Source organism: Heterodontus francisci, chromosome 18 (assembly GCF_036365525.1).
Source record: "Heterodontus francisci isolate sHetFra1 chromosome 18, sHetFra1.hap1, whole genome shotgun sequence".
Classification (NCBI taxonomy): Eukaryota; Metazoa; Chordata; class Chondrichthyes; order Heterodontiformes; family Heterodontidae; genus Heterodontus; species Heterodontus francisci.
In genome coordinates, this window is record NC_090388.1 from 40059628 (window position 1) to 40075190 (window position 15563).

Consider the following 15563-nt stretch of genomic DNA (forward strand, 5'->3'; position numbering starts at 1 on the left):
TTGTAGGACTTTCTACATACTGGCTCAAAAAGCTCTCCTGTATGCATTTTAAGAATTCCGCCCCTTTTAAGCCTTTTGCACTAAGACCAACCCAGTTAATATTGGGGAAGTTGAAATCCCCTACTATTATCACCCTATTATTTTTACACCTCTGAGATTTGCCTACATATCTGCTCCTCTATCTCTTCCTGACTGTTTGGAGGCCTGTAGTAGACACCCAGCCAAGTGATTGCCCCCTTTTTGTTTTTAAGTTCTACCCAAATGGCCTCATTTGAGGAACCTTCTAAAGATATCATCCCACCTTACTGCAGTAATTGACTCCTTGATCAACAGTGCAATGCCACCTCCTCTTTTATCCCCTCCCCTGTCGCGCCTGAAGATTCTATACCCTGGAATATTGAATTGCCAGTCCTGTCCCTCCCTCAACCATGTCTCTGTGATTGCAATAATATCATAATCTCATGTTCTAATCAACGCCTTCAATTCATCTGCCTTACTAGTAAGTCTCCTTGCATTGAAATAAATGCAATCCAACCTTGCATTTTTCCCTTGTGCCTTACCAGGTCTATATTTGCTCTGCCTTCCAGGCAGACTCACTTTCTGTTCTATATTACCCCCTACTGTACCTCCACTCTGTATCCCATCCCCCTGTCAAATTAATTTAACCCCCCCCCCCCCAAAAGAACTAGCAAATCTCCCAGCAAGGGTGCTTGTCCCATTCCAGTTCAGGTGCAACCTGTCCAACTTGTACAGGTCCCATCTTTGCCAGAAACAGACCCAGTGATCCAGGAAACTAAAGCCCTCCCTCCTGCACCATCTCCTCAGCCACGCATTCATCTGCTCTATCCTCCTATTTCTAAACTCACTAGCACGTGGCACCAGGAGTAATCCAGAGATTACAACCTTAGAGGTCCTGCTTTTTACTCTGCTACCTAGCTCCCTAAATTCTTGTTGCAGGACCTCATCTCTTTTTCTACCTATGTTGTTGGTACCAATGTGTACCACGACCTCTGGCTGCTCACCCTCCCCCTCCCACATGTGATCACACTGCAAACGCATATTGTTATGCCTATTTTACAACTAAAATGGGCACAACCATGTTAAATTCTCTACCCACGACTTTATCTTAAAATCTTTCTCCCAATTTCCTGAGTAACCACCAGTGAAGTAAGCTAATTCTAATTCTTTTGTTAACTGTGATTGACCAGTTATCAAATAAAATATTGTAAGTGACCCTTCTTAAAGGGGCACCACTAATAAACTGTAACAGAAACCAAACATTTAAATGGAACATAAATTAAACTGAAATTTAATTCCGGGGCTAATTGCTTCTAACAGCTTCCACTCTGGCTTTACAATCTCTCTGGTTGGTTGATTTCTGAAAGCCTCCAACCCCACCTTCTGCATGATCTGATTGGTTTAAAATGAGAAGCTGTAATCCTATTTGAAAGGGCTGAGTTTTCAAATAAAAGACGAAATGTCAATTTTCTTTCAGGTGGATAATTTGCCAAAGGTGGTAGCTGCTTTCCCTAAGCGTGTATCGAACTCTGCATGAAGGGACAAATTGTCTGTTACCATAGACCCAAGGTAGCAGAATTTGCTAACCATTTCCAGTGGGGTGTTATTTGCTGCGATCAGAGGCAGCGATGCAACACCTTGTCCCATGACCACGGTTTTCTTGACGCTTATAGTCAAGGAGAACAAGTTGCAGACATGGGAGAGACAGTTCATGAGTCTTTGTAGCTGAGTTTCCGTGTGTGACTAGCGCAGCATCATCAGCATAGAGGAGCTCTGTGATCAGGATGTGATGTGTTTTTGTCTTCGCTTTCAGCCTTGATAGACTGTAGAACTTGCCATCTGACCCAGTCTGGAAGTAGACTCCTTCCATAACTGTAGGGAAGGCGAAGGTCAGGAGCATGGAGAAGATGATGCCAGAGTGGGAGCTAAAAATAGGGAAAGCAGCTACCACCTTTGGCTAACTTGCAAAATGCACATGGGATAACACCAAGCTGACCCTTGGGACAAAGCTGATGGTTTATAAGGCCTGTGTTCTCAGCATCTTGCTGTATGGCCATGAAACATGGGAGACTGACAGCTACCAGGAAAAGAACAATAATTTCCATCTGTGCTATCTGCGGCGCATTATGGGTATATCCTGGCAGGTCAAAATCACAAATGCGGCAGTCCTCTCAAAGTCAGAGCTCCCAGGTGTGTTGGCACTAATCAAACACTGGTGGCTTCAGTGGATTGGACATGTCCAGGATGGAAGATGGTCGTATAACCAAGGACCTTCTGTATGGTGAGGTAGCCGGAGCAGGATGACCAGTGGGGCACCCAAAGCTCCGATTGCAAGTGTAGCATGAAGGTCCTAAATGTCGACTATGGCACCTGGGAGTCATTAGCTGGTGAAAGAGGGAATTGGCGACACATCCTGTGGACTGGTGTGCACTACCATGACGACCAGTTGCTACAGCACCTTGGCAACAGGTGCCAACTTCAAAAACAACATCTCACAGCATCACTTGGCAGCTTCACATGCGACACCAGTGACAGAACCTGCCTCTCAAGGATTGTCCTATACAGTCATCAGCAAAGGTGTACCAAGAGAAGGCACCCCATCTAAATGGATTGTTTGTTGCATGTCCATCTAGATGGAAGGATAATTTGCAAGGGGTGTTTGGAAAACTCCAGAAGTCTACTTTAAAAATTGCTGACTCACTACAACTGAAGCATTGCTGCAGGAAACATTTTCCCTTTTTGTCTAAGATTTTCAGCAGCCACAATATTTGGCATTTGAGATTGGGTGTTTGCATTTTATTATTTCCAGTAATCACCGTGCAGAACTTTCCCTAAATCCTATAGTCCTACACTGACACTTTATACAAGTCTGTTAAAAAAAATCACAACTGCACTTTGTTGTAACAGGAGGAATAAAGCAGCGGAAGAGCCTATAATTGCGGGCAAACCGATGGGAGTACAGTGGCGGCTTTTATTTCAAGTGGTACAGCGACAGCCCCAACCTAGCTCCCCGGCCCCGTGTACAGCTGGAGCCCCAGCCCAGCTCCCCGGCCCTGTGTACGGCTGGAGCCCTCACCCCGGCCACATTCGCACCTCTCGCTCGCGGGTGCGTTCTGTCCCGTAGCGGGAGCCGTCCGAGGGGGTGGGGCCGGAATGAAGCTCCTCCCCTGTCTCTCGGGGTTACGGTCAGGGAGATTCCCGGGGACAAACACGGAGCGGCGGCAGGTAATGGGGGTGATGGGACTGGGAGGGAAAGCTCGGGGATTCGGCGGAGTAATGGAGACCGGGCTGGGCTGATTCTCTACCGGGAAAATATTTACTCGAGCATCGAGTGGGCCGAGAGCTGCGAGTCCGCTGAGCTGGTGCGTGTGTTAGTGAGTACAGCCTCTGTTTCCTGACTCCAGGCCCAGGCCGATTAAAAACTCCGTGTCTGACAACTGCACTTACCTGTATTCAAACACCATCTTCACCTCGGGTTTAGTTTTGGTTCTCGTTCCACTCCCGTTTTTCAATCTGAGGTCTGTATCTTTTTAAGACAGGAAGGGACAGGAAATTAGATTTGAACGGCTGATTTCGACCAATATTACACATCAAGGAGGGAAAACACATTTAGGTAGCGCTTTTCTTATCCGAAGTGCTTTACAGTCATTTAGTACTTCTGAGGTATAGTCACTGTGTCATGTAGCAAATGGCATTTCCAACAGTGCAGCCCACCTTCAGTAGTGCAGTTTTAATTTAGATTATACGCTCAGGTCTCTGCAGTGGGGCTGAGTGCTTGGCCTTCAATGTTTCAAATAAATAAAATGTTTGATAATGTATTGACAATTGTTAATTGCATTGTAGTCTAGAAGAATCACCCTGAGATTCTGGCCACCTTTCATTTTAATTCTCCATCCCACTCTGACTTTCATTTCTCTAGCTGCAGCCCCCTACACTGTTCCAATGAAGCTCAACGTAGCACCTCATCATTCAATGAAGTTATCTTTAAGGAAGAGATGCTTCAGGTACAGGCTAGGAACATTCCAACAAGGGTGAAAGGTGGGGGAACCACATACAGGGCTCCTTGGTTGACGATTATGATGAAACAAAAAAAGAGGGTGTATGATGCATGTCAGGTGAATTCATCTTGTGAGAGCCAGGCCATATATAGGGGAGGTGAAGAGGAAAATAAGACTGGCAAAGAGAGAAGATGAGAATAGAATAGTGGTCAACATAAAAGGAAACCCAAAAATCATCTGCTGGCATGTAAATAGTAAGTGAGTAGTAAGAGCAGGAGTGGGGCCTATTAGGGATAGCGAGGGTAATGCATGCTTAGAGGTGCGGGGCAAGGCTAATATACTTGATGAGTCATTTGTATCACTGTCCACTAAGGAAATGGAGGCTGACAAAATATAGTAGAAGCAGAAAGAGTAGAGGCAATGGTTAGGATAAAAATTGAGAGGGGGGAGATACTAAAAAGACTGGCTATGCTTATGGTAGATGAGTCACTTGGTCTGGATGGCTTGCATCCCAGGTTGCTAAAGGAAGTAGCGGTGGAGATAGCAGAAGGGCTTGCCATAATATTCCAGTCTTCCCTGGATTATGGAGGAGGTGCCAGAGGATAGGAGAGTGGCAAATGTGACACCCTTATTCAAGAAAGTATGTCAGGACAGTCCTAGCAACTACAGTCCAGTTAGTTTAACATCAGTGGTGGGTAAGATTTTAGAAACCATAATCAGGGACAATGTCAGCAAGAGAGGTTTGAGTTAATTAAGGATAGCCAACATGGATTGATAAAAGGCAGATCATGCTTGACAAATCTAATTGAATTTTTTGATGAAGTAACAGATAAGGTTGATGAAAGGAATGTGGTAGATGTTTATATGGATTTTAATAAAGCATTTGATAAGATACCACATAAACTGCTGGTTAAGAAAATGAAAACTCATGGAATAGGAGGGTCAGTGTCCAACTGGATAAAAAAAAATTGGCTTATGGACAGAAAACAGCAAACTGTAGTAAATGGTTCCTTTTCAGACTGGAGGATGGTTGACAGTGGTGTTCCCACTGGAACCACTGCTTTTTTGATGTATATAAATGATTTGGATCTTGGGATACAGAGTAGAGTCTCTCAATTTGCTGACGATATTTGGAGGTGCGGCAAATAGCAAGAATGATCAGAACCACCTGCAACAGGACATATTCTGACAGAATGGGCAGAGAGGTGGCAAATGGAATTTAATACAACTGTGAGGTGATGCACTTTGGCAGAAGAAATAGGGAGAGACAATATATGCTTAATGGCACAGTTCTAAAGAGTGTGCAAAAACAGAGGGACCTAGAGGTGCATATGCATTGCTGTTTGAAAATAGCAGGACATGTTGAGAGAGTAGTTAGTAAAGCATGTAGGATCTTGGGATTCATAAATAGAGGCATTGAATACAGAAGCAAGGAAGTTATGCTGAACCTTTTATAGAGTTCTGGCCCCAACTGGAGTATTGCATCCAGTTCTGGTCACCATACTTCAGGAAGGATGCTAAGGTCCTTGAGCGGGTGCAGAGGAGATATGCCAGAATGGTTCCAGGGATGGAGAATTTAGTTATTTGGTTAGTTTGGAAAAGCTGGGTTTGTTCTCCTTGAAACAAAGGAGATTGAGGAGATATTTAATGGAAGTGTACAAGATTATGACAGGCTTAGATAAGTTAAACAAGGAAAAGCTGTTCCCATTAACAAATGACACAAGTACTAGAGGACACAGATTGAAAGTTTTAGGCAAAAGATGAAGGAGGAATATGAAGCAGTTTTTTATGCAGCAGGTGGTAATGACCTGGAACTCGCTGCCCACAAGAGTGGTGGAAGCGAAGGTGATCAATGACTTCAAGAGGAAGTTGGATGGCCACCTGAGAGAAATAGGCTTGCAGGGCTATGGGGATCGAGCCAGGGAGAGCTCCATGCTGGCATGGATTCGATGGGCCGAATGGCCTCCTTCTGTGCCATAAATGACTCTATGTCTTTACAGCCTTCCGGACTCAACATTGAGTTCAACAATTTCAGAACTGCTCCCATTTTGTTTTTCTTTTGGATGGTGGCTCTTGATGATTTCTGCTTTTTCCATTTACTACACCTCTAGACCTATCTTTGTTTCTTGTACAATTAGTTTCTCCTTTTGCCTTGCACCATCATTCCTTTTGTCATTTAATGTATCCTGCCATTCACCCTATCACAGGCCTTTTTTCTGTCCTCTTCCCCATCCCCCCCTTATCCCCTTTCTCTCTACTTGTATAAAACCTGTTACATCTCTAACTTTTTCAAGTTCTGACAAATAGTCATCGACCATTAACTCTGTTTCTCTCTCCAGGGATGCTGCCTGACCTGCTGAGTATTTCCAGCATTTTCTGTTTTTATTGTCCAACATTAAAGGTACTCTTTGCTTATATCTGGCCTTTCCAAATTATGGGGGTGGGGTTGTAATAGGCAACTAATTGTACAATTCCTCTGTGTTTGTGGGTGTACATCTGCATGACTTGTGCATCTAGCTTTGAGATCTGGGCTGCCATTTAAATTTATGAAAGTTTTTATTGTGTATAGTTTTGTGGCAATGTGACACAATCTGCTTAAGTGGACAACGGTCTGATTTCATGGTAACTCTTTCACCAGATATTAAAAAGTTTTAGGTTCAAGCCCACTAGGATTTGAGCATGATCTAAACTTGCGCTTCAATGCAATACTGAGTGAGTGCTGCATTGTTGGATGTTAAATTGAGGCTCTGTCCGCCTGCCCACTCAGGTGAATGTAAAATATTCCATTGTACTGTTCAGAGATGAGCAGGGGAATTCTACCAGTGTCCAGGCCATCATTCCCTGAACCAACATCACTAAGACAGATTAACTGGATAGTTATCTCATTGCTGTTTGCCAGAGCTTGCTGTAAACAAAATGGGCTGCCATTTTTGCCTACACAACAACAGTTGTCTATACCTCAGAAGTAACCCATTGGCTGTAAAATTATTTAGCACATCCCAAGGATGTGAAAGGTGTGAATATAAATGCATGTTTTTTTCTTTTTGTCTTTTACAGGTGCTCATTGAAATCCAGTTTGTTTTCACTTACCTGATTGTCATAGTATAACAAATATATTTACTTATTTCGGAATAATTGTAAATGAAAGTAATGAACCTGTATTTGAAGGTCTTTAATTCAGTGTGAGGGCGTTCTGTGTTATGTAGTTTTTCTAAAGTCTGAGTAGCAGGGTTAAAGTTTTGGTACGATTATTTGCTGTAGAGAGAAACACAAATGCAGGAATTTCCTTCTTTATCACTCAGCTAGAAAACTTCTAATGAATTTGTAATTCTCTGATTGTTAATTAACTTATCGTTGTGAAAATCGTATTTTACTGTGTTCTGTTATGATGTTCTGTGATTTCAGTGCAGTAATTAATAGATTGAGAGTATAGCAGGCTTGGCACTCTTGATTATTTCAGGGGTAATGCCGTCCTTCCCAGGGGCTTTTCCACTGGCTAGAGAATCAATAGCATCACTGAGTTCCGATTTTGTTGGCTGTTCATCCAGCTCATCCATGACTGTCAGATACTGGGCTGCATTGAGGGCGGTCTTAGTGACAACGTTTTCCCTGGAGTACAGTTCTAGGCAGTGCTCCACCCAGCGGTCCATTTGCTTGCGTTGGTCAGTGATTGTGTCCCCTGATTTAGACTTGAGGGGGGGGGCGATCCTCCTGATGGTTGTCCCAAAAGCTCTCTTAATGCCATCATACATTCCTCTGATGTTTCCGGTGTCGGAGGCCAGCTGAATACGACTGCGTAGGTATTGCCAGTAGTCATTTGCGCAGCGCCTGGCTGTGCAGCGCTTCTGGCTGCTTTAAGTGCTACGGATGTTAATTCGCTGGGGGCTTTCTTGTAGTTCAACAGTGCAGTGAGCTTCGCGGCTATGACAGGTCCAGCTCTTCAAAGTGAGATTGAAACCAGCCTGCATTCTGCTTCTCACGTTTGCCAAAAGTGGTCATTGCTGTCTCATAGATGGCATCTCTGATGTGGGCCCACTTGGTCTCTGCATCCCCTGCAGGAGTGTTTTGAAGGGCTTTTTCAAGTGAATTTAGAAACTTATGTAACAGTTGTGGATATGAAATTCTGTTAGTGTTGATGTGCAGGTGGCCCTTCTGCTTGGAGTGATGCAGCTTCTTTGGTTTGAGTCTAACCTTGCTGCACACCAGGGAGTGGTCGTTGTCACAGTCCACACTGTGGAAGCTGCGTGTGATTTGAATGCTGTTTAAAGCCCCTGAGAGGGACGGCATTACCCCTTAAATAATCAAGAGTGCCAAGCCTGCTATACTCTCAGCATTCCATGAACTGCTTTGCCTGTGCTAGGATGAGGGAGCAGTGCCACAGGACATGCGCGATGCCAATATCATCACCCTCTATAAGAACAAGGGTGACCATGGTGACTGCAACAACTACCGCGGAATCTCCCTGCTCAGCATAGTGGGGAAAGTCTTCGCTCGAGTCGTTTTAAGCAGGCTCCAGAAGCTGGTTGAGCGTGTCTACCCTGAGGCACAGTGTGGCTTTCGAGCAGAGCGATCCACCATTGATATGCTGTTCTCCCTTCGCCAGCTACAGGAGAAATGCCGCGAACAACAGATGCCCCTCTACGGTGCTTTCATACATCTCACCAAATCCTCTGACCTTGTCAGCAGACGTGGTTTCTTCAAACTACTAGAAAAGATCGGATGTCCACCAAAGCTACTAAGTATCATCACCTCATTCCATGACAATATGAAAGGCACAATTCAGCATAGCGGCGCCTCATCAGACCCCTTTCAAAGAACAAAGAAAATTACAGCACAGGAACAGGCCCTTCGGCCCTCCAAGCCTACGCCGATCCAAATCCTCTATCTAAACCTGTCGCCTATTTTCTAAGGGTCTGTATCTCTACTTCCTGCCCATTCATGTATCTGTCTAGATACATCTTAAAAGACGCTATCGTGCCCGCGTCTACCACCTCCGCTGGCAAAGCGTTCCATGCACCCACCACCCTCTGTGTAAAGAAATTTCCACGCATATCCCCCCTAAACTTTTCCCCTTTCACTTTGAACTCGTGTCCCCTTGTAATTGAATCCCCCACTCTTAGAAAAAGCTTCTTGCTATCCACTCTGTCTACACCTCTCATGATTTTGTACACCTCAATCAGGTCCCCCCTCAACCTCCGTCTTTCTAATGAAATTAATCCTAATCTACTCAACCTCTCTTCATAGCTAGCGCCCTCCATACCAGGCAACATCCTGGTGAATCTCCTCTGCACCCTCTCCAAAGCATCCACATCCTTTTGGTAATGTGGCGACCAGAACTGCACGCAGTATTCCAAATGTGGCCGAACCAAAGTCCTATACAACTGTAACATGACCTGCCAACTCTTGTACTCAATACCCCGTCCGATGAAGGAAAGCATGCCGTATGCCTTCTTGACCACTTTATTGACCTGCGTTGCCACCTTCAGGGAACAATGGACCTGAACACCCAAATCTCTCTGTACATCAATTTTCCCCAGGACTTTTCCATTTACTGTATAGTTCACTCTTGAATTGGATCTTCCAAAATGCATCACCTCGCATTTGCCCTGATTGAACTCCATCTGCCATTTCTCTGCCCAACTCTCCAGTCTGTCTATATTCTGCTGTATTCTCTGACAGTCCCCTTCAGTATCTGCTACTCCACCAATCTTAGTGTCGTCTGCAAACTTACTAATCAGACCACCTATAAAAGAACCTATCCTGAGTGGCGTGAAACAGGGCTGTGTTCTCGCACCTACACTGTTTGGGATCTTCTTTGCACTGCTGCTCTCACATGCGTTCAAGTCTTCTGAAGAAGGAATTTTCCTCCACACAAGATCAGATGGCAGGTTGTTCAATCTTGCCCATCTTAGAGCGAAGACCAAAATACGGAAAGTTCTCATCAGGGAACTCCTCTTTACTGATGATGCTGCATTAATATCCCACACTGAAGAGTGTCTTCAGAGTCTCATCGACAGGTTTGCGGCTGCCTGCAACGAATTTGGCCTAACCATCAGCCTCAAGAAAACGAACATCATGGAACAGGACATCAGAAATGCTCCATCCATCAATATCGACGACCACACTCTGGAAGTGGTTCAAGAGTTCACCTACCTAGGCTCAACTATCACCAGTAACCTGTCTCTCAATGCATAAATCAACAAGCGCATGTGAAAGGTGTCCGCTGCTATGTCCAGAATGGCCAAGAGGGTGTGGGAAAATGGCGCACTGACACGGAACACAAAAGTCCGACTGTATTACGCCTGTGTCCTCAGTACCTTGCTCTACGGCAGCGAGGCCTGGACAACATATATCAGCCAAGAGCGACGTCTCAGTTCATTCCATCTTCGCTGCCTCCGGAGAATCCTTGGCATCAGGTGGCAGGACTATATCTCCAATGCAGAAGTCCTCGAGGCGGCAAACATCACCAGCATATACACCCTACTGAGCCAGCGGCACTTGAGATAAATTGGACACGTGATCCCCAAGAGCACATTGTACAGCGAGCTCGTCACTGGTATCAGACCCATCGGCCGTCCATGTCTCTGCTTTAAAGACGTCTGCAAACACGACATGAAGTCCTGTGACATTGATCACAAGTCGTGGGAGTCAGTTGCCAGTGATCACCAGAGCTGGCGGACCGCCATAAAGACGGGGCTAAAGAGTGGCGAGTCGAAGAGACTTAGCTTAGGCAGGAAAAAAGTCAGAAGCGCAAGGGGAGAGCCAACTGTGTAACAGCCCCGACAACCAATTTTATCTGCCGCACCTGTGGAAGAGTCTGTCACTCTAGAATTGGCCTTTATAGTCACTCCAGGTGCTGCGTCACAAACCACTGACCACCTCCAGGCGCTTACCCATTGTCTCTTGAGACAAGGAGGCCAAAGAAGAAGAAGAATTATTAATCGATTATTGACCTTGAAGAACAGAGTTGAGTTATTGTAAACGCAGTCATATTTTAATTTCCATGTGGTACTTCGAGTTACTGCATTGAATACAATAAGGCTACCCGTTTACTTGTATCTGTTCCTTTTAAAGTAGGGGGAGGGTAAAGGGCACTCAGTCCTTTTTTGTCTGTGGGAGTGCATCTACCGACACCTGGCTTTGAGATCAAGGTATGAAACACACAATCATAGGCTGAGAATAAGAGATGTAACATCAGTGACCATCATTCTTTTTTGTGATTTCAGCTGAATGTAAAAAGTTCTTTTTAAAGGCAAGTCACCTAGTTTGGGAACAGGAAAATACGGTTACTCCATTTGATAGGGAGTTATTAGTTCTCACCATTAGTAAAGTATAAATTGGACGGGAAATTCTCAGGATTGCATATGTGTAGTTAAACACAGAAATTAGGAAGTTGCTGTTCGAGTTGCCGTGCTTCTCCAGAAGCTGGTTAGGGCTCGTTCATTCCAGTGTAAATAGTTTAATGGTGTGATAATTCTTAATTACTGCCAAACAACCTCTTTGGCACTGAAAAAACATTAGCACATGTGGCATCTCATTTGCTCAGTTTTTAATTATTGGCGATTTTTTAAAAAAGTATTTTTTTCTTACTTTTCCTGTATGTCTCTGTCTCTCTCAATCCTATCTTTCTTTCTATCTGTTAATTTTGTTTTCTATACCTGATTTGATAGTGAACTTAATATTCTAACTATCTTTCTGGTTCAGACTCTGCGCTGCTCATGAACAGTTCTTCAACCTGATCGGTTAAGAAGATACACCGTTGCTTGCCCGTGTCAAACATGTCCCAAAGCCCCTGTAGGGGGCGCCACGCAAAATCTCCTAAAAAGCATTTGGGCAAGTATGTGTAATGAACGGCTGGCGCCAGGCTTTCATCACTGAGAGCAAAATCCAGCCTATTGTTTTCGGTCCACGCCACAAATTCTATTTCCGAGTCACCAATTTCTTCCCCCTCCCTGGCCATAGTCTCAGGCTGAGTCAGTCTGGTCACAACCTCAACATCCTATTTGACTCGGGGCTAAGCTTCTGAAACTGTACCCTACAGCGCAGAGAATGTCTACTTCCATCACTGTAATCTCACTTGCCTCTGTCCCTTCTTCAGCCCATCTGCTGCTGAAAACCTCATCCATGCTTTTGTTACCTTCAGACTCGACTATTCTTGTGCTCTTCTTGCTGCTCTCCCATCTACCACCCTCCCTACACTTAAGCTCAGCCAAAACTCTGCTGCCATATCCTAAATTGCAGCAAGTCTGATTCACCAGCCACCCCTGTGTTTGCTGACCTGTGTTGGCTCCCACTCCACTAATGCCTCAATTTAAAAATTCTTATCTTTGTGATCAAATCCTTCCATGGCCTCAACCACTCCTCCCCCCCCACTCCCCTCCCCAAGTCTTTGTGACCTTCAGCACAGTAATCCCAGAGAACTTTTATGTTCTTCCAACTGTGGCCTTTTGTGCATCCTGCACCACCTTCACCTCACTATTGTTGAACATGCCTTCAGCGATCTGGGTCCTAAGCTCTGCAGTTCCCTTCCCAAACCCCTTTGCCTTTTCACCTGTCTCTGCTTCTTTAAGACACAGCTTAAAACCTACATCTTTGACCACCTGTCCTATGTTTCCTTTGGTTTGGTGTCTGTTTTTGTCTGATACACTCATGTGAAGTGTCTTGGGATGTTTTGCTACATTATATAAGTGCAAGTTGTTATAAATTACTAAGTCTGTAGATCTGCTTCTAATACTAACTATATATTATTCTCAGCCAGTGATAATGTAAAAGTGGCTTATTGCTATATTCTGGAGGTCCTGCAGAGATCAGATGTAGGTGTTTATAAGCAGAAAACATTTCTGAAAAAATGAATGTATAAAATTTAATTGAGATTTCATTATTGTACTAATGTGACAGAATGCAGGGTAATGCCATAGAGGTTTTGGTATTCTTGCAATGAACCAAAATAAAAGGCAAAATCTGTTCAGTAGTTTGTGATTATTTTATAAAGAACTGTTCCCGATGTAGTACTTCAGAATAGTGCCATTAAAATCATGTAATTAATGTTACCTCATAGCTGAGCAATGCAGAACATGGCAGAAATTATTGTTTTCAGTTCCAGAATCATCATTTATGGTGTCTGAGTTAGCTACTGTTCTAGAATAGAGGCTTTAGAAACGCTTCAGATTTTGAACAGCAATCAAACATGTATTCAAAATGCACTTGTTGGCTACTTGTTTTATTTATGGTAACCATACAGATTCATTCAATATGTATTGCAAGTCAAATGGGAAACCAAAATGTGCATAGCTGGTCTCTAGGAGGGCTCTACAGCAAGATGGATCAAAGCAGAAATTAAAGAAAATAGAAAAAAAATACAGTAATAGAAGACAATTATTAGATCCCTATTTTGATTGGTTTTATCCAAGGCTAATTCATCCTAATAGGACATTGTTCGAACTGGGAGATAAACAGCTGTAAGGCAGGTGTAAACTTCATTACAAATCTATACTTGTAAATTCTTTTACTCCTTAGTCCTGGCTTGCTGATGTTAGCTATCGTGTCAATGTTGTTTTGGTTGAGACTGACTTACACTATAGATCAGGGAGTGAACCTGGGAACTTCTTAATTTGTGAGACTCGGTGTCATACGACTGTAATGCATTTTTGCATTGATGTACCTGGATATTGCAGATATCTTTTTTCCAAATTTCATGCAAGATGATTGTGCTGAACCTAAAAAGTTTAAAACAGAATTTTCCAAATCAGGATGCTATTCACAACAGTAACAGCAGTGTCTGATTAAAAAATGCATCAATTAAAAAAAAAACATAATTTAAAATATGGTTCTCATGATCTCATTTGAGATACCAACATTGGAAAACCTACCACTATCAGCATGATGAGATCTCATCTGAATTATCCATTGCTCATTTAAATAACTCCGCTCAAAATAATGTGATGTTAAAAGGCCTTCCTTAGATTCAGGAAACAAAACTTGAAAGTTTTGGACCGAAGGCAACACTTCTGTCGCTAATTTGAACAGCAGTGGCTGTCTTAAAGTCTAAAATGTGCAGTTTTTCTCCAGTCCTCTAGTGCTGATAATACATTTGTGAAAAGAATTTTCATTAATTTTGTGTGACCTACAGAACTGATCATTTAAAAGACATGACCCGGACTTTGCAGTTATAATGACAGTGACACTGTCACAGTTCACTAAATAGTGGGGGGCAGGGTTCAGGTAAGGGGAAATTTAGAAAGTTAATGAGAAAGGATAAGGCAATAGTGCCGGGTAGCGATATGGGTAATGATAACCAGAGTGTGACAGGAAGGGACAGAACGTAGAAACGTAAGAGTGCACCAGCAAATAGGGTCAGAGTCGGGAAAAATAAAGGCTCTTTATGTGAATGCACACAGTATTTGTAACCAAATGGATGAATTGATAACACAAATAGGAGTACGTGGGTATGATTTGATAGCCATTAGAGGCGTGGTTGCAAGATGATCAAGGCTGGGAACTAAATATTCAAGGTTATTTGACATTTTGGAAGGATAGGAAGAAAGGGGAAGGAGGTGGAGTAGCTCTATTAACAAAGGATGAGATCAGAACAGTAGTGAGAAATGATCTTGGCTTGATATAGAATCAATTTGGGTCGAAATACGAAATATCAAACAAAAGAAGTCACTGGTGGGCATAGTTTATAGGCCCCCTAACAGTAGCTACACGAGGACAGAGTATAAATCAAGAAATATTGGGGGCTTGTAGGAAAGGTACTGCAATAATTGTTGGCAATTTTAATCTTCATGTCACTTGGATTAATCAAATTGGCAAAGGTAGCCCGGAGGATGAGTTCATAGAATGTATTAGGGACAGTTTCTTGGAACAATACGTTCTGGAATCAACTCGGGAGCAGCTATTTTAGACTCGGTATGTGGAATGAGACAAGATTAATTTATGGCCTCATAGTAAAGGATCCTCTAGGCAAAAATGATCATCATATGATAGAATTTCACGTTCAATTTCAGGATGAGAAGTTTGGGTCTGAAACTAGAGTCTATGCTTAAATAAATGCAATTACAATGCTATGAAGACAAAGTTGGCTAAAGTGGACTGGGCAAATAAGTTTAAAAGTTAATATAGTAGAGAAACAGTGACAGACATTTAAGGAGATATTTCATAACTCACAACAAAGATGTATTCCATTGAGAAAAAAAAGACTCTGAGAAGGATGCACCATCTGTGGCTAACTAAGGAAGTTAAGGATGGTATCAAATTGAAAGAAAAGATTAATGGTAGGCCAGAAGATTGGGAAAATGTTTAGAAACCAGCAAGGGGAAATTAGAGCATGAGAATAAACTAGCAAGAAATATAAAATCAGTCAGTAAAAACTTCAAGTATATAAAAAAAGTAGGTAAAATAAATGTTGCTCCCTTAGAGGATGAAATTGAGAATTAATAATGGGAAGCAAGGAAATGGCAGAGGCTCTGAACAAGTGTTTTGTCTCAAAGTAGAAGACACAAAATGCATCCCAAGAATAGCAGAAAATGGAGGTAAAAGGGAAGAACT

The 15563-nt window shown here is 43.1% G+C and overlaps 1 protein-coding gene across 5 annotated transcripts in view; it reads left to right on the plus strand.

The window, feature by feature from the left end:
• Positions 1–3169: 3169 nt before the first annotated feature.
• tmem168b (transmembrane protein 168b) overlaps positions 3170–15563 on the plus strand; it is a 59137-nt gene continuing 46743 nt past the window's right edge. Inside the window, exon 1 of one of the 5 annotated variants that reach the window (XM_068050572.1) lies at positions 3170–3243. The gene's annotated coding sequence lies outside the window, so the exon portion shown is untranslated. The other 4 variants (XM_068050573.1, XM_068050575.1, XM_068050574.1 and 1 more) reach the window with 4 other exon arrangements.